This window comes from Taudactylus pleione, unplaced genomic scaffold (assembly GCF_031769625.1).
Source record: "Taudactylus pleione unplaced genomic scaffold, aTauple2 ptg000285l, whole genome shotgun sequence".
NCBI classification, from domain to species: Eukaryota; Metazoa; Chordata; class Amphibia; order Anura; family Myobatrachidae; genus Taudactylus; species Taudactylus pleione.
In genome coordinates, this window is record NW_028284687.1 from 2,254,668 (window position 1) to 2,278,732 (window position 24,065).

The 24,065-nt window shown below is 49.4% G+C and overlaps 1 pseudogene across 1 annotated transcript in view; it reads right to left on the bottom strand.

Annotated features, from left to right (window-relative positions):
• The window catches only part of LOC148512055 (uncharacterized), a 69,854-nt pseudogene that overhangs the window by 40,259 nt on the left and 5,530 nt on the right, over positions 1–24,065 (bottom strand). The window contains exons 5-6 of the transcript XR_015880203.1: positions 20,983–21,080; positions 20,373–20,820 (exon numbers count right to left, since the gene is read on the bottom strand). The product of XR_015880203.1 is annotated as an uncharacterized LOC148512055 (transcript). The remainder of the gene's footprint in view (positions 1–20,372; positions 20,821–20,982; positions 21,081–24,065) is intronic.

A 24,065-nucleotide genomic window follows, 5' to 3' on the forward strand; every position in this document is an offset into this window, starting at 1 on the left:
TAATGCCGCCGCAGCTGATACAGAAATGTACACTAATGCCGCCGCAGCTGATACAGAAATGTACGCTAATGCCGCCGCAGCTGATACAGAAATGTACGCCGACACCGCAGCTGATACAGAAATGTACGCTAATGACACCACAGCTGATACAGAAATGTACGCTAATGCGGATGCAGCCGATACAGAAATGTACACTAATGCCGCCGCAGGTGATACAGAAACGAACGCTAATGCCGCCGCAGCTGATACAGAAACGTACGCTAATGCCGCAGCAACTGATACAGAAATGTACGCTAATGCCGGCGCAGCTGATTCAGAAATTTACGCTAATGCCGCCGCAGCTGATACAGAAATGTACACTAATGATGCCGCAGCTGATACAGAAACGTACGCTAATGCCGCCGCAGCTGATACAGAAATGTACGCTAATGCCACCGCAGCTGATTCAGAAATTTACGCTAATGCCGCCGCAGCTGATACAGAAATGTACGCTACTGCCACCGCAGCTGATACAGAAATGTACGCTAATGCCACCGCAGCTGATTCAGAAATTTACGCTAATGCCGCCGCAGCTGATACAGAAATGTACGCTACTGCCACCGCAGCAGATACAGAAATGTACGCTAAGGCCGCCGCAGCCGTTAGAGAAATGTACGCTACTGCCACCGCAGCTGATACAGAAATGTACACTAATGATGCCGCTGCTGATACAGAAACGTACGCTAATGCCGCCGCAGCTGATACAGAAACGTACGCTAATGCCGCCGCAGCTGATACAGAAACGTACGCTAATGCCGCCGCAGCTGACACAGAAATGTACGCTAATGCCGCCGCAGCTGACTCAGGAATGTACGCTAATGCCGATGCAGCTGATACAGAAACGAGCGCTAATGCCGCCGCAGGTGATACAGAAACGTACGCTACTGCCGCCGCAGCTGATACAGAAACGTACGCTAATGCTGCCGCAGCTGATACAGAAACGTACGCTAATGCCGCCGCAGCTGATACAGAAACGTACGCTAATGCCGCCGCAGCTGATTCAGAAATGTACGCTAATGCCACCGCCACTGATACAGAAATGTACGCTAATGCGGGTGCAGCTGATACAGAAACGTACGCTAATGCCGCCGCAGGTGATACAGAAACGTACGCTAATGCCGCCGCAGCTGATACAGAAACGTACGCTAATGCCGCCGCAGCTGATACAGAAACGTACGCTAATGCCGCCGCAGCTGATACAGACACGTACGCTAATGTCGCCGCAGGTGATACAGAAACGTACGCTAATGCGGCCGCAGCTGTTCAGAAATGTACGCTAATGCCACCGCAGCTGATTCAGAAATTTACGCTAATGCCACCGCAGCTGATTCAGAAATTTACGCTAATGCCGCCGCAGCTGATACAGAAATGTACGCTACTGCCACCGCAGCAGATACAGAAATGTACGCTAAGGCCGCCGCAGCCGTTAGAGCCGTTAGAGAAATGTACGCTACTGCCACCGCAGCTGATACAGAAATGTACACTAATGATGCCGCTGCTGATACAGAAACGTACGCTAATGCCGCCGCAGCTGATACAGAAACGTACGCTAATGCCGCCGCAGCTGATACAGAAACGTACGCTAATGCCGCCGCAGCTGACACAGAAATGTACGCTAATGCCGCCGCAGCTGACTCAGGAATGTACGCTAATGCCGATGCAGCTGATACAGAAACGAGCGCTAATGCCGCCGCAGGTGATACAGAAACGTACGCTACTGCCGCCGCAGCTGATACAGAAACGTACGCTAATGCTGCCGCAGCTGATACAGAAACGTACGCTAATGCCGCCGCAGCTGATACAGAAACGTACGCTAATGCCGCCGCAGCTGATTCAGAAATGTACGCTAATGCCACCGCCACTGATACAGAAATGTACGCTAATGCGGGTGCAGCTGATACAGAAACGTACGCTAATGCCGCCGCAGGTGATACAGAAACGTATGCTAATGCCGCCGCAGCTGATACAGAAACGTACGCTAATGCCGCCGCAACTGATACAGAAACGTACGCTAATGCCGCCGCAGCTGATACAGACACGTACGCTAATGTCGCCGCAGGTGATACAGAAACGTACGCTAATGCGGCCGCAGCTGTTCAGAAATGTACGCTAATGCCGCCGCAGCTGATACAGAAACGTACGCTAATGCCGCCGCAGCTGATACAGACACGTACGCTAATGTCGCCGCAGGTGATACAGAAACGTACGCTAATGCGGCCGCAGCTGTTCAGAAATGTACGCTAATGCCGCCGCAGCTGATACAGAAATGTACGCTAATGCCGCCGCAGCTGATACAGAAATGTACGCTAATGCCGCAGCTGATACAGAAATGTACGCTGACACCGCAGCTGATACAGAAATGTACGCTAATGACACCACAGCTGATACAGAAATGTACGCTAATGCGGATGCAGCCGATACAGAAACGTACACTAATGCCGCCGCAGGTGATACAGAAACGAACGCTAATGCCGCCGCAGCTGATACAGAAACGTACGCTAATGCCGCAGCAACTGATACAGAAATGTACGCTAATGCCGGCGCAGCTGATTCAGAAATTTACGCTAATGCAGCCGCAGCTGATACAGAAATGTACACTAATGATGCCGCAGCTGATACAGAAACGTACGCTAATGCCGCCGCAGCTGATACAGAAATGTACGCTAATGCCACCGCAGCTGATTCAGAAATTTACGCTAATACCGCCGCAGCTGATACAGAAATGTACGCTACTGCCACCGCAGCTGATACAGAAATGTACGCTAATGCCACCGCAGCTGATTCAGAAATTTACGCTAATGCCGCCGCAGCTGATACAGAAATGTACGCTACTGCCACCGCAGCTGATACAGAAATGTACGCTAAGGCCGCCGCAGCCGTTAGAGGAATGTACGCTACTGCCACCGCAGCTGATACAGAAATGTACACTAATGATGCCGCTGCTGATACAGAAATGTGCGCTAACGCCGCAGCTGATTCAGAAAAGTACGCTACTGACGCCGCAATCGATACAGAAATGTACGCTAATGCCGCCGCAGCTGATACAGAAATGTACGCTAAAGCCACTGCAGCTGATACAGAAATGTACGCTAATGCCGTTGCAGCTGATACAGAAACGTACGCTAATGCCACCGCAGCTGATACAGAAATGTACGCTAATGCCGTTGCAGCTGAAAATGTGGATGCATTAGCCGTACGAATGTATGCAAATGTCACAGACCCCGGGAATTTTATTGAGACATCTGCCAAATACAAGAGACTGAGGGCCTGATTCAGACCCGGTCGCTAAGTCGTGTTTGCTAGCAGGTGGCAGATTGTTGCAAACTGCGCATGCATATTAGTCGCAGTGCGCAAACTAGTCACTGTGATCGGGAATCGAGCGCTCATTGCATAAAGACAGATCGCTCCTTTGAGTAACAGAATGCGCCGTTTGTGGGTGGTAACAGGGGAAGGTGCTTGTAAACAGGGGAGTGGTGATGCGAACGCAGGCGTCCATAATTTCAAGGCACCGTCAATGTACACGTCACCTGGCATGTTTTTGACTGAAGTACTCGCAGTACTAGCGGGAGCCTCGGGCTACCCTAAGCATTGCGAGTGCTTCCGATGGCTCTCGAAGTTACCGATGGTCTTATACACTTCCTGGAGATGACGTGTGCTGCGAGAGTGAAGGGGGCGGCATTACACAAGCTTGCGATCCCTTAGTCGCCGCTCGCTAGGACATAGAGGGCATCCTTACACCCATGCAGTGCGATCGTGGAATTTGGATACCCGGACCCTTTTGGCAGCGAGCGATCGCATCTAGCGACCGGGTCTGAATCAGGTCCTCAGTACAAAGATGCAGATCGGTCGATAATCGGCCTTCTGAGTAACCCAACAGTTAATAAGGGCAGGAAGGACAGATAATCAGGAGAGGGCACAGATGAGGCAGATCACTGTGTGTATAAGGGCAGGAAGGACAGATAATCAGGAGAGGGCACAGATGAGGCAGATCACTGTGTATAAGGGCAGGAAGGACAGATAATCAGGAGAGGGCACAGATGAGGCAGATCACTGTGTATAAGGGCAGGAAGGACAGATAATCAGGAGAGGGCACAGATGAGGCAGATCACTGTGTGTATAAGGGCAGGAGGGACAGATAATCAGGAGAGGGCACAGATGAGGCAGATCACTGTGTGTATAAGGACAGGAAGGACAGATAATCAGGAGAGGGCACAGATGAGGCAGATCACTGTGTGTATAAGGGCAGGAAGGACAGATAATCAGGAGAGGGCACAGATGAGGCAGATCACTGTGTATAAGGACAGGAAGGACAGATAATCAGGAGAGGGCACAGATGAGGCAGATCACTGTGTGTATAAGGACAGGAAGGACAGATAATCAGGAGAGGGCACAGATGAGGCAGATCACTCTGTGTATAAGGGCAGGAAGGACAGATAATCAGGAGAGGGCACAGATGAGGCAGATCACTGTGTGTATAAGGGCAGGAAGGACAGATAATCAGGAGAGGGCACAGATGAGGCAGATCACTGTGTGTATAAGGGCAGGAAGGACAGATAATCAGGAGAGGGCACAGATGAGGCAGATCACTGTGTGTATAAGGGCAGGAAGGACAGATAATCAGGAGAGGGCACAGATGAGGCAGATCACTGTGTGTATAAGGACAGGAAGGACAGATAATCAGAAGAGGGCACAGATGAGGCAGATCACTGTGTGTATAAGGGCAGGAAGGACAGATAATCAGGAGAGGGCACAGATGAGGCAGATCACTCTGTGTATAAGGGCAGGAAGGACAGATAATCAGGAGAGGGCACAGATGAGGCAGATCACTCTGTGTATAAGGGCAGGAAGGACAGCTAATCAGGAGAAGGCACAGATGAGGCAGATCACTCTGTGTATAAGGGCAGGAAGGACAGATAATCAGGGAAGGGCCCAGCTGAAGCAGATCACTGTGTGTATAAGGGCAGGGAGGACAGATAATCAGGAGAGGGCACAGATGAGGCAGATCACTGTGTATAAGGGCAGGAGGGACAGATAATCAGGAGAGGGCACAGATGAGGCAGATCACTGTGTGTATAAGGGCAGGAGGGACAGATAATCAGGAGAGGGCACAGATGAGGCTGGTCACTGTGTGTATAAGGGCAGGAAGGACAGATAATCAGGAGAGGGCACAGATGAGGCAGATCACTGTGTGTATAAGGGCAGGAGGGACAGATAATCAGGAGAGGGCACAGATGAGGCAGATCACTGTGTGTATAAGGGCCGGAAGGACAGATAATCAGGAGAGGACACAGATGAGACAGATCACTGTGTGTATAAGGGCAGGAAGGACAGATAATCAGGAGAGGGCACAGATGAGGCAGATCACTGTGTGTATAAGGGCAGGAAGTACAGATAATCAGGAGAGGGCACAGATGAGGCAGATCACTGTGTGTATAAGGGCAGGAAGGACAGGTAATCAGGAGAGGGCACAGATGAGGCAGATCACTGTGTGTATAAGGGCAGGAAGGACAGATAATCAGGAGAGGGCACAGATGAGGCAGATCACTCTGTGTATAAGGGCAGGAAGGACAGATAATCAGGAGAGGGCACAGCTGAGGCAGATCACTGTGTGTATAAGGGCAGGAAGGACAGATAATCAGGAGAGGGCACAGATGAGGCAGATCACTGTGTGTATAAGGGCAGGAAGGACAGATAATCAGGAGAGGGCACAGCTGAGGCAGATCACTGTGTGTATAAGGGCAGGGAGGACAGATAATCAGGAGAGGGCCCAGCTGAGGCAGATCACTGTGTATAAGGGCAGGAAGGACAGATAAACAGGAGAGAGCCCAGCAGAGGCAGATCACTGTGTGTATAAGGGCAGGAAGGACAGATAATCAGGAGAGGGCCCAGCTGAGGCAGATCACTGTGTATAAGGGCAGGAAGGACAGATAATCAGGAGAGGGCCCAGCTGAGGCAGATCACTGTGTGTATAAGGGCAGGGAGGACAGATAATCAGGAGAGGGCCCAGCTGAGGCAGATCACTGTGTATAAGGGCAGGAAGGACAGATAAACAGGAGAGAGCCCAGCAGAGGCAGATCACTGTGTGTATAAGGGCAGGGAGGACAGATAATCAGGAGAGGGCACAGATGAGGCAGATCACTGTGTGTATAAGGGCAGGAAGTACAGATAATCAGGAGAGGGCACAGATGAGGCAGATCACTGTGTATAAGGGCAGGAAGGACAGATAATCAGGAGAGGGCACAGCTGAGGCAGATCACTGCGTGTATAGGGCAGGAAGGACAGATAATCAGGAGAGGGCACAGATGAGACAGATCACTCTGTGTATAAGGGCAGGAAGGACAGATAATCAGGAGAGGGCACAGATGAGGCAGATCACTGTGTGTATAAGGACAGGAAGGACAGATAATCAGGAGAGGGCACAGATGAGGCAGATCACTGTGTGTATAAGGGCAGGAAGGACAGATAATCAGGAGAGGGCACAGCTGAGGCAGATCACTGTGTGTATAAGGGCAGGAAGGACAGATAATCAGGAGAGGGCACAGATGAGGCAGATCACTGTGTGTATAAGGGCAGGAAGGACAGATAATCAGGAGAGGGCACAGATGAGGCAGATCACTGTGTATAAGGGCAGGAAGGACAGATAATCAGGAGAGGGCACAGATGAGGCAGATCACTGTGTGGATAAGGGCAGGGAGGACAGATAATCAGGAGAGGGCACAGATGAGGCAGATCACTGTGTGTATAAGGGCAGGAAGGACAGATAATCAGGAGAGGGCACAGATGAGGCAGATCACTGTGTATAAGGGCAGGAAGGACAGATAATCAGGAGAGGGCACAGATGAGGCAGATCACTGTGTGTATAAGAGCAGGAAGGACAGATAATCAGGAGAGGGCACAGATGAGGCAGATCACTCTGTGTATAAGGGCAGGAAGGACAGATAATCAGGAGAGGGCACAGATGAGGCAGATCACTGTGTATAAGGGCAGGAGGGACAGATAATCAGGAGAGGGCACAGATGAGGCAGATCACTGTGTGTATAAGGGCAGGAGGGACAGATAATCAGGAGAGGGCACAGATGAGGCAGATCACTGTGTGTATAAGGGCAGGAAGGACAGATAATCAGGAGAGGGCACAGATGAGGCAGATCACTGTGTGTATAAGGGCCGGAAGGACAGATAATCAGGAGAGGGCACAGATGAGGCAGATCACTCTGTGTGTATAAGGGCAGGAAGGACAGATAATCAGGAGAGGGCACAGCTGAGGCAGATCACTGTGTGTATAAGGGCAGGAAGGACAGATAACCAGGAGAGGGCACAGATGAGGCAGATCACTGTGTGTATAAGGGCAGGAAGGACAGATAATCAGGAGAGGGCACAGATGAGGCAGATCACTGTGTGTATAAGGGCCGGAAGGACAGATAATCAGGAGAGGGCACAGATGAGGCAGATCACTGTGTGTATAAGGGCAGGAGGGACAGATAATCAGGAGAGGGCACAGATGAGGCAGATCACTGTGTGTATAAGGGCAGGAAGGACAGATAATCAGGAGAGGGCACAGATGAGGCAGATCACTGTGTGTATAAGGGCAGGAAGGACAGATAACCAGGAGAGGGCACAGATGAGGCAGATCACTGTGTGTATAAGGGCAGGAAGGACAGATAATCAGGAGAGGGCACAGATGAGGCAGATCACTGTGTGTATAAGGGCCGGAAGGACAGATAATCAGGAGAGGGCACAGATGAGGCAGATCACTGTGTGTATAAGGGCAGGAGGGACAGATAATCAGGAGAGGGCACAGATGAGGCAGATCACTGTGTGTATAAGGGCAGGAAGGACAGATAATCAGGAGAGGGCACAGATGAGGCAGATCACTGTGTGTATAAGGGCAGGAAGGACAGATAATCAGGAGAGGGCACAGATGAGGCAGATCACTGTGTGTATAAGGGCCGGAAGGACAGATAATCAGGAGAGGGCACAGATGAGGCAGATCACTGTGTGTATAAGGGCCGGAAGGACAGATAATCAGGAGAGGGCACAGATGAGGCAGATCACTCTGTGTGTATAAGGGCCGGAAGGACAGATAATCAGGAGAGGGCACAGATGAGGCAGATCACTGTGTGTATAAGGGCAGGAAGGACAGATAATCAGGAGAGGGCACAGATGAGGCAGATCACTGTGTATAAGGGCAGGAGAGGGCACAGATGAGGCAGATCACTGTGTATAAGGGCAGGAAGGACAGATAATCAGGAGAGGGCACAGATGAGGCAGATCACTGTGTGTATAAGGGCAGGAAGGACAGATAATCAGGAGAGGGCACAGATGAGGCAGATCACTGTGTGCATAAGGGCAGGAAGGACAGATAATCAGGAGAGGGCACAGATGAGGCAGATCACTGTGTGCGTAAGGTCAGGAAGGACAGATAATCAGGAGAGGGCACAGCTGAGGCAGATCACTGTGTGTCTAAGGGCAGGAAGGACAGATAATCAGGAGAGGGCACAGATGAGGCAGATTACTGTGTATAAGGGCAGGAGGGACAGATAATCAGGAGAGGGCACAGCTGAGGCAGATCACTGTGTGTATAAGGGCAGGAAGGACAGATAATCAGGAGAGGACACAGATGAGGCAGATCACTGTGTGTATAAGGGCAGGAAGGACAGATAATCAGGAGAGGACACAGATGAGGCAGATCACTGTGTGTATAAGGGCAGGAAGGACAGATAATCAGGAGAGGACACAGATGAGGCAGATCACTGTGTGTATAAGGACAGGAAGGACAGATAATCAGGAGAGGGCACAGATGAGGCAGATCACTGTGTGTATAAGGGCAGGAAGGACAGATAATCAGGAGAGGGCACAGATGAGGCAGATCACTGTGTATAAGGGCAGGAGGGACAGATAATCAGGAGAGGGCACAGATGAGGCAGATTACTGTGTGTATAAGGACAGGAAGGCAGATAATCCGGAGAGGGCACAGATGAGGCAGATCACTGTGTATATAAGGGCAGGAAGGACAGATAATCAGGAGAGGGCACAGATGAGGCAGATCACTGTGTGTATAAGGGCAGGAAGGACAGATAATCAGGAGAGGGCACAGATGAGGCAGATCACTGTGTGTATAAGGACAGGAAGGACAGATAATCAGGAGAGGGCACAGATGAGGCAGATCACTGTGTGTATAAGGGCAGGAAGGACAGATAATCAGGAGAGGGCACAGCTGAGGCAGATCACTGTGTATAAGGGCAGGAAGGCAGATAATCAGGAGAGGGCACAGATGAGGCAGATCACTGTGTGTATAAGAGCAGGAGGGACAGCTAATCAGGAGAGGGCACAGATGAGGCAGATCACTGTGTGTATAAGGGCAGGAAGGACAGATAATCAGGAGAGGGCACAGATGAGGCAGATCACTCTGTGTATAAGGACAGGAAGGACAGATAATCAGGAGAGGGCACAGATGAGGCAGATCACTGTGTGTATAAGAGCAGGAGGGACAGATAACCAAGAGAGGGCACAGATGAGGCAGATCACTGTGTGTATAAGGGCAGGAAGGACAGATAATCAGGAGAGGGCACAGATGAGGCAGATCACTGTGTGTATAAGGGCAGGAAGGACAGGTAATCAGGAGAGGGCACAGATGAGGCAGATCACTGTGTGTATAAGGGCAGGAAGGACATATAATCAGGAGAGGGCACAGATGAGGCAGATCACTGTGTGTATAAGGGCAGGAAGGACAGATAATCAGGAGAGGGCACAGATGAGGCAGATCACTGTGTGTATAAGGGCAGGAAGGACAGATAATCAGGAGAGGACACAGATGAGGCAGATCACTGTGTATAAGGGCAGGAAGGACAGATAATCAGGAGAGGGCACAGATGAGGCAGATCACTGTGTGTATAAGGGCAGGAAGGACAGATAATCAGGAGAGGGCACAGATGAGGCAGATCACTGTGTGTATAAGGGCAGGAGGGACAGATAATCAGGAGAGGGCACAGATGAGGCAGATCACTGTGTGTATAAGGGCAGGAAGTACAGATAATCAGGAGAGGACACAGATGAGGCAGATCACTGTGTGTATAAGGGAAGGAAGGACAGATAATCAGGAGAGGGCACAGATGAGGCAGATCACTGTGTGTATAAGGGCAGGAAGGACAGATAATCAGGAGAGGGCACAGATGAGGCAGATCACTGTGTGTATAAGGGCAGGAAGGACAGATAATCAGGAGAGGACACAGATGAGGCAGATCACTGTGTATAAGGGCAGGAAGGACAGATAATCAGGAGAGGGCACAGAGGAGGCAGATCACTGCGTGTATAGGGCAGGAAGGACAGATAATCAGGAGAGGGCACAGATGAGACAGATCACTCTGTGTATAAGGGCAGGAAGGACAGATATTCAGGAGAGGGCACAGATGAGACAGATCACTGTGTGTATAAGGGCAGGAAGGACAGATAATCAGGAGAGGGCACAGATGAGGCAGATCACTGTGTGTATAAGGGCAGGAAGGACAGATAATCAGGAGAGGGCCCAGATGAGGCAGATCACTCTGTGTATAAGGGCAGGAAGGACAGATAATCAGGAGAGGGCCCAGATGAGGCAGATCACTGTGTGTATAAGGGCAGGAAGGACAGATAATCAGGAGAGGGCACAGATGAGGCAGATCACTGTGTATAAGGGCAGGAAGGACAGATAATCAGGAGAGGGCACAGATGAGGCAGATCACTGTGTGTATAAGGGCAGGAGGGACAGATAATCAGGAGAGGGCACAGATGAGGCAGATCACTGTGTGTATAAGTGCAGGAAGGACAGATAATCAGGAGAGGGCACAGATGAGGCAGATCACTGTGTGTATAAGGGCAGGAAGGACAGATAATCAGGAGAGGGCACAGCTGAGGCAGATCACTGTGTATAAGGGCAGGAGGGACAGATAATCAGGAGAGGGCACAGCTGAGGCAGATCACTCTGTGTATAAGGGAAGGAAGGACAGATAATCAGGAGAGGGCACAGATGAGGCAGATCACTGTGTGTATAAGAGCAGGAAGGACAGATAATCAGGAGAGGGCACAGATGAGGCAGATCACTGTGTGTATAAGGACAGGAAGGACAGATAATCAGGAGAGGGCACAGATGAGGCAGATCACTGTGTGTATAAGGGAAGGAAGGACAGATAATCTGTAGAGGGCACAGATGAGGCAGATCACTCTGTGTATAAGGGCAGTAAGGACAGAAAATCAGGAGAGGGCACAGATGAGGCAGATCACTGTGTGTATAAGGGCAGGAAGGACAGATAATCAGGAGAGGGCACAGATGAGGCAGATCACTGTGTGTATAAGGGCAGGAAGGACAGATAATCAGGAGAGGGCACAGATACGGCAGATCACTGTGTATAAGGGCAGGAAGGACAGATAATCAGGAGAGGGCACAGATGAGGCAGATCACTGCGTGTATAAGGGCAGGAGGGACAGCTAATCAGGAGAGGGCACAGATGAGGCAGATCACTGCGTGTATAAGGGCAGGAGGGACAGCTAATCAGGAGAGGGCACAGATGAGGCAGATCACTGCGTGTATAAGGGCAGGAAGGACAGATAATCAGGAGAGGGCACAGATGAGGCAGATCACTGTGTATAAGGGCAGGAAGGACAGATAATCAGGAGAGGGCACAGATGAGGCAGATCACTGCGTGTATAAGGGCAGGAGGGACAGATAATCAGGAGAGGGCACAGATGAGGCAGATCACTGTGTGTATAAGGGCAGGAAGGACAGATAATCAGGAGAGGGCACAGATGAGGCAGATCACTGTGTATAAGGGCAGGAAGGACAGATAATCAGGAGAGGGCACAGATGAGGCAGATCACTGTGTGTATAAGAGCAGGAAGGACAGATAATCAGGAGAGGGCCCAGCTGAGGCAGATCATTGTGTGTATAAGGGCAGGAAGGACATATAATCAGGAGAGGGCCCAGCTGAGGCAGATCATTGTGTGTATAAGGGCCGGAAGGACATATAATCAGGAGAGGGCCCAGCTGAGGCAGATCACTGTGTATAAGGGCAGGAAGGACAGATAATCAGGAGAGGGCCCAGCTGAGGCAGATCACTGTGTGTATAAGGGCAGGGAGGACAGATAATCAGGAGAGGGCCCAGCTGAGGCAGATCACTGTGTATAAGGGCAGGAAGGACAGATAAACAGGAGAGAGCCCAGCAGAGGCAGATCACTGTGTGTATAAAGGCAGGAAGGACAGATAATCAGGAGAGGGCACAGATGAGGCAGATCACTGTGTGTATAAGGGCAGGAAGGACAGATAATCAGGAGAGGGCACAGATGAGGCAGATCACTGTGTGTATAAGGGCAGGAAGGACAGATAATCAGGAGAGGGCACGGCTGAGGCAGATCACTGTGTGTATAAAGGCAGGAAGGACAGATAATCAGGAGAGGGCACAGATGAGGCAGATCACTGTGTGTATAAGGGCAGGAAGGACAGATAATCAGGAGAGGGCACAGATGAGGCAGATCACTGTGTATAAGGGCAGGAGGGACAGATAATCAGGAGAGGGCACAGATGAGGCAGATCACTGTGTGTATAAGGGCAGGAGGGACAGATAATCAGGAGAGGGCACAGATGAGGCAGATCACTGTGTGTATAAGGGCAGGAAGGACAGATAATCAGGAGAGGGCACAGATGAGGCAGATCACTGTGTGTATAAGGGCCGGAAGGACAGATAATCAGGAGAGGGCACAGATGAGGCAGATCACTCTGTGTGTATAAGGGCAGGAAGGACAGATAATCAGGAGAGGGCACAGCTGAGGCAGATCACTGTGTGTATAAGGGCAGGAAGGACAGATAACCAGGAGAGGGCACAGATGAGGCAGATCACTGTGTGTATAAGGGCAGGAAGGACAGATAATCAGGAGAGGGCACAGATGAGGCAGATCACTGTGTGTATAAGGGCCGGAAGGACAGATAATCAGGAGAGGGCACAGATGAGGCAGATCACTGTGTGTATAAGGGCAGGAGGGACAGATAATCAGGAGAGGGCACAGATGAGGCAGATCACTGTGTGTATAAGGGCAGGAAGGACAGATAATCAGGAGAGGGCACAGATGAGGCAGATCACTGTGTGTATAAGGGCAGGAAGGACAGATAACCAGGAGAGGGCACAGATGAGGCAGATCACTGTGTGTATAAGGGCAGGAAGGACAGATAATCAGGAGAGGGCACAGATGAGGCAGATCACTGTGTGTATAAGGGCCGGAAGGACAGATAATCAGGAGAGGGCACAGATGAGGCAGATCACTGTGTGTATAAGGGCAGGAGGGACAGATAATCAGGAGAGGGCACAGATGAGGCAGATCACTGTGTGTATAAGGGCAGGAAGGACAGATAATCAGGAGAGGGCACAGATGAGGCAGATCACTGTGTGTATAAGGGCAGGAAGGACAGATAATCAGGAGAGGGCACAGATGAGGCAGATCACTGTGTGTATAAGGGCCGGAAGGACAGATAATCAGGAGAGGGCACAGATGAGGCAGATCACTGTGTGTATAAGGGCCGGAAGGACAGATAATCAGGAGAGGGCACAGATGAGGCAGATCACTCTGTGTGTATAAGGGCCGGAAGGACAGATAATCAGGAGAGGGCACAGATGAGGCAGATCACTGTGTGTATAAGGGCAGGAAGGACAGATAATCAGGAGAGGGCACAGATGAGGCAGATCACTGTGTATAAGGGCAGGAGAGGGCACAGATGAGGCAGATCACTGTGTATAAGGGCAGGAAGGACAGATAATCAGGAGAGGGCACAGATGAGGCAGATCACTGTGTGTATAAGGGCAGGAAGGACAGATAATCAGGAGAGGGCACAGATGAGGCAGATCACTGTGTGCATAAGGGCAGGAAGGACAGATAATCAGGAGAGGGCACAGATGAGGCAGATCACTGTGTGCGTAAGGTCAGGAAGGACAGATAATCAGGAGAGGGCACAGCTGAGGCAGATCACTGTGTGTCTAAGGGCAGGAAGGACAGATAATCAGGAGAGGGCACAGATGAGGCAGATTACTGTGTATAAGGGCAGGAGGGACAGATAATCAGGAGAGGGCACAGCTGAGGCAGATCACTGTGTGTATAAGGGCAGGAAGGACAGATAATCAGGAGAGGACACAGATGAGGCAGATCACTGTGTGTATAAGGGCAGGAAGGACAGATAATCAGGAGAGGACACAGATGAGGCAGATCACTGTGTGTATAAGGGCAGGAAGGACAGATAATCAGGAGAGGACACAGATGAGGCAGATCACTGTGTGTATAAGGACAGGAAGGACAGATAATCAGGAGAGGGCACAGATGAGGCAGATCACTGTGTGTATAAGGGCAGGAAGGACAGATAATCAGGAGAGGGCACAGATGAGGCAGATCACTGTGTATAAGGGCAGGAGGGACAGATAATCAGGAGAGGGCACAGATGAGGCAGATTACTGTGTGTATAAGGACAGGAAGGCAGATAATCCGGAGAGGGCACAGATGAGGCAGATCACTGTGTATATAAGGGCAGGAAGGACAGATAATCAGGAGAGGGCACAGATGAGGCAGATCACTGTGTGTATAAGGGCAGGAAGGACAGATAATCAGGAGAGGGCACAGATGAGGCAGATCACTGTGTGTATAAGGACAGGAAGGACAGATAATCAGGAGAGGGCACAGATGAGGCAGATCACTGTGTGTATAAGGGCAGGAAGGACAGATAATCAGGAGAGGGCACAGCTGAGGCAGATCACTGTGTATAAGGGCAGGAAGGCAGATAATCAGGAGAGGGCACAGATGAGGCAGATCACTGTGTGTATAAGAGCAGGAGGGACAGCTAATCAGGAGAGGGCACAGATGAGGCAGATCACTGTGTGTATAAGGGCAGGAAGGACAGATAATCAGGAGAGGGCACAGATGAGGCAGATCACTCTGTGTATAAGGACAGGAAGGACAGATAATCAGGAGAGGGCACAGATGAGGCAGATCACTGTGTGTATAAGAGCAGGAGGGACAGATAACCAAGAGAGGGCACAGATGAGGCAGATCACTGTGTGTATAAGGGCAGGAAGGACAGATAATCAGGAGAGGGCACAGATGAGGCAGATCACTGTGTGTATAAGGGCAGGAAGGACAGGTAATCAGGAGAGGGCACAGATGAGGCAGATCACTGTGTGTATAAGGGCAGGAAGGACATATAATCAGGAGAGGGCACAGATGAGGCAGATCACTGTGTGTATAAGGGCAGGAAGGACAGATAATCAGGAGAGGGCACAGATGAGGCAGATCACTGTGTGTATAAGGGCAGGAAGGACAGATAATCAGGAGAGGACACAGATGAGGCAGATCACTGTGTATAAGGGCAGGAAGGACAGATAATCAGGAGAGGGCACAGATGAGGCAGATCACTGTGTGTATAAGGGCAGGAAGGACAGATAATCAGGAGAGGGCACAGATGAGGCAGATCACTGTGTGTATAAGGGCAGGAGGGACAGATAATCAGGAGAGGGCACAGATGAGGCAGATCACTGTGTGTATAAGGGCAGGAAGTACAGATAATCAGGAGAGGACACAGATGAGGCAGATCACTGTGTGTATAAGGGAAGGAAGGACAGATAATCAGGAGAGGGCACAGATGAGGCAGATCACTGTGTGTATAAGGGCAGGAAGGACAGATAATCAGGAGAGGGCACAGATGAGGCAGATCACTGTGTGTATAAGGGCAGGAAGGACAGATAATCAGGAGAGGACACAGATGAGGCAGATCACTGTGTATAAGGGCAGGAAGGACAGATAATCAGGAGAGGGCACAGAGGAGGCAGATCACTGCGTGTATAGGGCAGGAAGGACAGATAATCAGGAGAGGGCACAGATGAGACAGATCACTCTGTGTATAAGGGCAGGAAGGACAGATATTCAGGAGAGGGCACAGATGAGACAGATCACTGTGTGTATAAGGGCAGGAAGGACAGATAATCAGGAGAGGGCACAGATGAGGCAGATCACTGTGTGTATAAGGGCAGGAAGGACAGATAATCAGGAGAGGGCCCAGATGAGGCAGATCACTCTGTGTATAAGGGCAGGAAGGACAGATAATCAGGAGAGGGCCCAGATGAGGCAGATCACTGTGTGTATAAGGGCAGGAAGGACAGATAATCAGGAGAGGGCACAGATGAGGCAGATCACTGTGTATAAGGGCAGGAAGGACAGATAATCAGGAGAGGGCACAGATGAGGCAGATCACTGTGTGTATAAGGGCAGGAGGGACAGATAATCAGGAGAGGGCACAGATGAGGCAGATCACTGTGTGTATAAGTGCAGGAAGGACAGATAATCAGGAGAGGGCACAGATGAGGCAGATCACTGTGTGTATAAGGGCAGGAAGGACAGATAATCAGGAGAGGGCACAGCTGAGGCAGATCACTGTGTATAAGGGCAGGAGGGACAGATAATCAGGAGAGGGCACAGCTGAGGCAGATCACTCTGTGTATAAGGGAAGGAAGGACAGATAATCAGGAGAGGGCACAGATGAGGCAGATCACTGTGTGTATAAGAGCAGGAAGGACAGATAATCAGGAGAGGGCACAGATGAGGCAGATCACTGTGTGTATAAGGACAGGAAGGACAGATAATCAGGAGAGGGCACAGATGAGGCAGATCACTGTGTGTATAAGGGAAGGAAGGACAGATAATCTGTAGAGGGCACAGATGAGGCAGATCACTCTGTGTATAAGGGCAGTAAGGACAGAAAATCAGGAGAGGGCACAGATGAGGCAGATCACTGTGTGTATAAGGGCAGGAAGGACAGATAATCAGGAGAGGGCACAGATGAGGCAGATCACTGTGTGTATAAGGGCAGGAAGGACAGATAATCAGGAGAGGGCACAGATACGGCAGATCACTGTGTATAAGGGCAGGAAGGACAGATAATCAGGAGAGGGCACAGATGAGGCAGATCACTGCGTGTATAAGGGCAGGAGGGACAGCTAATCAGGAGAGGGCACAGATGAGGCAGATCACTGCGTGTATAAGGGCAGGAGGGACAGCTAATCAGGAGAGGGCACAGATGAGGCAGATCACTGCGTGTATAAGGGCAGGAAGGACAGATAATCAGGAGAGGGCACAGATGAGGCAGATCACTGTGTATAAGGGCAGGAAGGACAGATAATCAGGAGAGGGCACAGATGAGGCAGATCACTGCGTGTATAAGGGCAGGAGGGACAGATAATCAGGAGAGGGCACAGATGAGGCAGATCACTGTGTGTATAAGGGCAGGAAGGACAGATAATCAGGAGAGGGCACAGATGAGGCAGATCACTGTGTATAAGGGCAGGAAGGACAGATAATCAGGAGAGGGCACAGATGAGGCAGATCACTGTGTGTATAAGAGCAGGAAGGACAGATAATCAGGAGAGGGCCCAGATGAGGCAGATCATTGTGTGTATAAGGGCAGGAAGGACATATAATCAGGAGAGGGCCCAGCTGAGGCAGATCATTGTGTGTATAAGGGCCGGAAGGACATATAATCAGGAGAGGGCCCAGCTGAGGCAGATCATTGTGTGAGCTCATATTACTGTGTATGAAATTTGCCCCAGCCTGTAAACCAAATCTGATAAAAAATTTAAAAACTTCGACAGGTTTGTTAGTATATTGTAGGTATGGTGAGGAGACTGGTCAGATCTCTGGGCTGGTAACACACAGTGACATGATGTGAGGAGGAGAGCAGGAGTATAATAGGGGCTGATGGCTCCTGATGTATGAGATACACCAGAGAGTGTGGGGAGGAGACTGGTCAGATCTCTGGGCAGGTAACACACAGTGACATGATGTGAGGGGGAAAGAAGGAGTATAATAGGGGCTGATGGCTCCTGATGTATGAGATACACCAGAGAGTGTGCGGAGGAGACTGGTCAGATCACTGGGCTGGTAACACACAGTGACATGATGTGAGGAGGAGAGCAGGAGTATAATAGGGGCTGATGGCTCCTGATGTATGAGATACACCAGAGAGTGTGGGGAGGAGACTGGTCAGATCTCTGGGCTGGTAACACACAGTGACATGATGTGAGGAGGAGAGCAGGAGTATAATAGGGGCTGATGGCTCCTGATGTATGAGATACACCAGAGAGTGTGGGGAGGAGACTGGTCAGATCTCTGGGCTGGTAACACACAGTGACATGATGTGAGGGGGAGAGCAGGAGTATAATAGGGGCTGATGGCTCCTGATGTATGAGATACACCAGAGAGTGTGGGGAGGAGACTGGTCAGATCACTGGGCTGGTAACACACAGTGACATGATGTGAGGAGGAGAGCAGGAGTATAATAGGGGCTGATGGCTCCTGATGTATGAGATACACCAGAGAGTGTGGGGAGGAGACTGGTCAGATCTCTGGGCTGGTAACACACAGTGACATGATGTGAGGGGGAGAGCAGGAGTATAATAGGGGCTGATGGATCCTGATGTATGAGATACACCAGAGAGTGTGGGGAGGAGACTGGTCAGATCTCTGGGCTGGTAACACACAGTGACATGATGTGAGGGGGAGAGCAGGAGTATAATAGTGCCTGATGGCTCCTGATGTATGAAATACACCAGAGAGTATGGGGAGTAGACTGGTCAGATCTCTGGGCTGGTGACATGATGTGAGGGGGAGAGCAGGAGAATAATAGGGGCTGATGGCTCCTGATGTATGAGATACACCAGAGAATGTGGGGAGGAGACTGGTCAGATCTCTGGGCTGGTAACACGCAGTGACATGATGTGAGGAGGAGAGCAGGAGAATAATAGGGGCTGATGGCTCCTGATGTATGAGATACACCAGAGAGTGTGGGGAGGAGACTGGTCAGATCTCTGGGCTGGTAACACGCAGTGACATGATGTGAGGAGGAGAGCAGGAGAATAATAGGGGCTGATGGCTCCTGATGTATGAGATACACCAGAGAGTGTGGGGAGGAGACTGGTCAGATCTCTGGGCTGGTAACACGCAGTGACATGATGTGAGGGGGAGAGCAGGAGAATAATAGGGGTTGATGGCTCCTGATGTATGAGATACACCAGAGTGTGGGGAGGAGACTGGTCAGATCTCTGGGCTGATATTACACAGTGACATGATGTGAGGGGGAGAGCAGGACTATAAAAGGGACTGCTGGCTCCTGATGTATGAAATACACCAGAGAGTATGGGAAGGAGACTGGTCAGATCTGTGGGCTGGTGACATGATGTGAGGGGGAGAGCAGGAGAATAATAGGGGCTGATGGCTCCTGATGTATGAGATACACCAGAGAGTGTGGGGAGGAGACTGGTCAGATCTCTGGGCTGGTAACACACAGTGACATGATGTGAGGGGGAGAGCAGGAGTATAATAGTGCCTGATGGCTCCTGATGTATGAGATACACCAGAGAGTATGGGGAGGAGACTGGTCATATCTCTGGGCTGGTAACACACAGTGACATGATGTGAGGGGGAGAGCAGGAGAATAATAGGGGCTGATAGTTCCTTATGTATGATATAAACCAGAGTGTGTGGGGAGGAGACTGGTCAGATCTCTGGGCTGGTAACACGCAGTGACATGATGTCATGAGATTAGCAGGAGTATAATAGGGGCTGATGGCTCCTGATGTATGAGATACACCAGAGAGTGTGGGGAGGAGACTGGTCAGATCTCTGGGCTGATATTACACAGTGACATGATGTGAGGAGGAGAGCAGGAGTATAATAGGGGCTGATGGCTCCTGATGTATGAGATACACCAGAGAGTATGGGGAGGAGACTGATCAGATCTGTGGGCTGATATTACACAGTGACATGATGTGAGGAGGAGAGCAGGAGTATAATAGGGACTGATGGCTCCTGATGTATGAGATACACCAGAGAGTGTGTGGAGGAGACTGGTCAGATCTCTGGGCTGGTAACACACAGTGACATGATGTGAGGGGGAGATAAGGAGTATAATAGTGGCTGATGGCTCCTGATGTATGAGATACACCAGAGAGTGTGTGGAGGAGACTGGTCAGATCTCTGGGCTGGTAACACACAGTGACATGATGTGAGGGGGAGAGCAGGAGTATAATAGGGGTTGATGGCTCCTGATGTATGAGATACGCCAGAGTGTGGGGAGGAAACTGGTCAGATCTCTGGGCTGGTAACAGACAGTGACATGATGTTGGGGGAGAGCAGGAGTATAATAAGGACTGATGGTGCCCACTGGGCAAATACATTTTCTTCATTAGTTTGTACTGATAGAGGAGAGTGCAGAAAATAAATTGCTGTAGTGACTGAGCAAGGAGAATATGTAACTCTTTATAATAGTGTTTATTACTCACCTTTGCTGATAATATCTGTAGGCATTTCCTCCTCCTTACACTGATCATCCCTCACACCCCTCTCTTCTTCTCCCTCTATATCTTCTGCCTTCATATTAGTCAAATACGTCTCTTCTTCTCCCTCTATAGCTTCTGCCTTCATATTAGTCACATACGTCTCTTCTTCTCCCTCTATATCTTCTGCCTTCATATTAGTCACATACGTCTCTTCTTCTCCCTCTATATCTTCTGCCTTCATATTAGTCATATACGTCTCTTCTTCTCCCTCTATATCTTCTGTCTTCATATCAGTTACATACGTCTCTTCTTCTCCCACTATATCTACTGCCTTCATATCAGTCACATACGTCTCTTCTTCTCTCTCTGTATTTTCTGTCTTCAGATCAGTCACATACGTCTCCTCTTCTCCCTCTATATCTTCTGTCTTGAAGTCAGTCAGGTGTTCACCCTAATAAACCAAAGGCACTATAAAATAAAACTCACATAATGACAAAATGTAATAATTGAGATTACATAATATAATATCAGTGTAAAAGACACACACAGCTTTCTACACATCATATAGTGACAGTCACTGTGGTATATTGGTGAGACCCTAAATCCCATCTACCTGATGCTCCTGTGGGGTCCTGTGATTCTCCTCTGTACAATCCTGGGAATAAAGAGGATGGGGACATCTCTCTGGAGTATTTCTGTTACTGAGTCCATCTGTAGGAGACACACAGTGACTGAGGATATTGCATATATGCGATTATCAGATGATGTGTGTATAATGTGATATCAAAAGCAGGAATAACTCTCTATACTGTATTAAGTGTATAAGGAGGCATCTCTTATATATTACAACTGTAACATTATTGTACTACAGCGGTGACTGGGCTAGATCAATAAGAATATAACAATTTTGGAACTTACTGTTAAATCTCTTTTCTGGGTCCATCTAGGGGACACTCTTGACCATGGGGTGTTATGAAAGTTGAGGAGATAGCACTTTTTAGCTCCTCTCATCCAACCCCTAACTCGTTTTGAACTTTATAAGCTCTTACATGCACAACCCAATAAAGGAGGGATCGTGGCGCCCCCAGATGGTCTTGGATAAGGATATTTAAAGGTAAGTACCAAAAATCCTATATTCTCCTTGTACAATGTACAAAAGCTGCCCCAGGGGAGGGTATGTACAGTCTTGGCTGAAGCCAGTAACCTCTGGCTAAAGGAAGCATCCCTGCACAAAATCATGCATCTATAAACCCGGTGATTGTATGAACCTAGGAGGCCCATGTAACTGCTCCACATAAGTGTTCCATGGAAGTTCCATGCCATGCCAACCACAAAGCACCAAATGAGCTGAGATACTAGATCATTCCGCCACTCATATGTCTACTGAATTGTGGCTCTAATCCCTTTCCAGTTATACATTCTCATATCACCACATCTAATGGGGACTCTGATCCAATGCTTTGCTGATTTAGCAAACAGTAGGTAACACAGTCTCGTAATTAATGAGAAAAGACAACACTACTCAAGAGACAAATAAGGTAGTGTATATAACACTATCTGCGTGAACCTAGAATGGAGATCTCCAAGATAAGCACCTTAATTCTGGCACTCTTGCTGTAAGAAAAATTACTTTCAAGTTACCCACAAGATTGGGCATTTCTAGTGTTGTGTGTCTTTAAGTCTTCTGAACCAAAGTCCCTGAAATGATGGTACAGTGTAACAGTCTTCTGTCCATGGAGACTGGCACCATTCTTGTTAACCAATCAAGCCTGGATGAGGAACTCCTGCCTCTGTTCAAGTTCTCTGAGCAGGTCCACCATCCGAGAGATTGATCGGTCTATGATAAAAGATCATAAATTGAGGCGATTACCAATGGTTGATTGCGACCAAGCTCCTAGAGAACATCCTGAAATGCAACCTTGCCTACTGGACCACCCTTACAATAAACCTGAGTCCATCAAAAAGTTTCGTACTGGATTTTTGGATGGCTTTCTCTTGGCAAGAAGTACCTGTATAGTTGGGTATTGAACCCTTGGCATAAAAACTTCATGCACTAACTGGGAATCATCTTGGACTATTGCCAACTGATAAAAGCCAGCCATGGGACTATCGGTCTTTCATTACACTTAGCCTGAAGATCATCATTTGAGTCTGCATTTTTATAATAAGGAATAAACCTTATTCCCATAGATAATAGGAGGCCTGCCATGACTTTTGTGGTAAATTCAAAATGGCTCTCCCAAATGGGAGGTGAAGGTGGGCATCCTTCGTGTATATACACGTTCATTCCATATATAACAGTTTTTACAGATTCCAACATAAATCGGTCTACCTGCAGTCCTGTACTAAGGTCCTTGACATCTAAAATGAGTCTGAGACTCCCTTTTTTTAATTAAGAGGACGTCTTTTCAAATTTAAAATTCCATTGCCCTGGCCCAAGATGGGACTTCCAAAAAATCCCAATGTCCCAGCCTGATCCCTAAGTTATCCCTGGCAACAATTCCTTTACACTTCTCAGGGTGTAGGGAGACACCTGCACCACATTATAACCATAGATATCTCCGAGCTGGCACACCTCTTCATTGGGAAAGTGGGCAGACATTGATCACCCCAGGATATGGTGAAGCTTGGCTTGCTGTTTTACATACTGAGGAACACCAGGCAAAAAAATAAACCACTGAGTGTTCCTCTGTAGGTATCGCTGCCTTTAAGATTCCTGCGGGGATGTCAGGGACCTCCGAAACCAGAAGAGGGTCGCGGTGTCATTACAAGCAGCACTGTAACAATGCACCACTCAGATATTTAGAATGACAACTGTACAAACTATATTTCCGTCTTCCAGAAACTTTGAAGTTTTCCCTTTTCAGACACTTTTAACAAATAGTACAATAAGGAGAACAATTCACAAAATGCCGTATTATACTGGGTATTTAGTCAGCCTACATACATGGAAATATACATAAATACCTGAATAGAAATAAATGTAAATTGGTCAGATACTTATACCATGTTACCAGTGCGTGAGAGGAGTGGGAAGAGAGGAGCTTCACACTGGTCATTAGTAGAACCTTCTTTCAGGTGCTGCACTAAACCATGTGCTGTAACTCTAGTGGGCTGTCTTTATCAGCCTGACATCTTAGCGAAACGCGTTAAAGGTAGGCACTGGGAGCATCCACTTCAACTCTGACTGTCTTACTAGGGTGAGAGAGGAGGCCATTGCTGCTGATCCAGCCACTCTCACTTCGCAGGGTGGCCTGGTCTAGATACATTTGCTGCTGCCGGCCGAAGCCTTCTGTGATGGCCGGCAGCTCTGTATAGTCCAGAGATCTTACCCGGTTTCACGTATTGCTCTCCTTGCAGTCTCCGGGGGCATACTGTGGTACCTGCAGCTGGACCACTCACTTTAATGGCTGGCAGTAGTGTTGCGAAGAGACCATTATCCTGGAACCAACCCCCCCCACCCTTTTTGCTAGGCGGAATGGTCTGGTCCGGATTCAATTTCTTGCTGCTTGCCAACATCATCTGCAATGGCTGGCAGATGTGGTTAACACAGTCATGCACAGCCTGGCTCTGTGAGCCTGAAGTTGGAGCTTTCCTGCATGCTGCTTGGCGCCTGTCACTGCGGTAACCTCCAGCCTACCACCGACTCCTGCTGCCCTATGTGCTCTCTGGCATCCGCAACTCCCGTCCCTTATC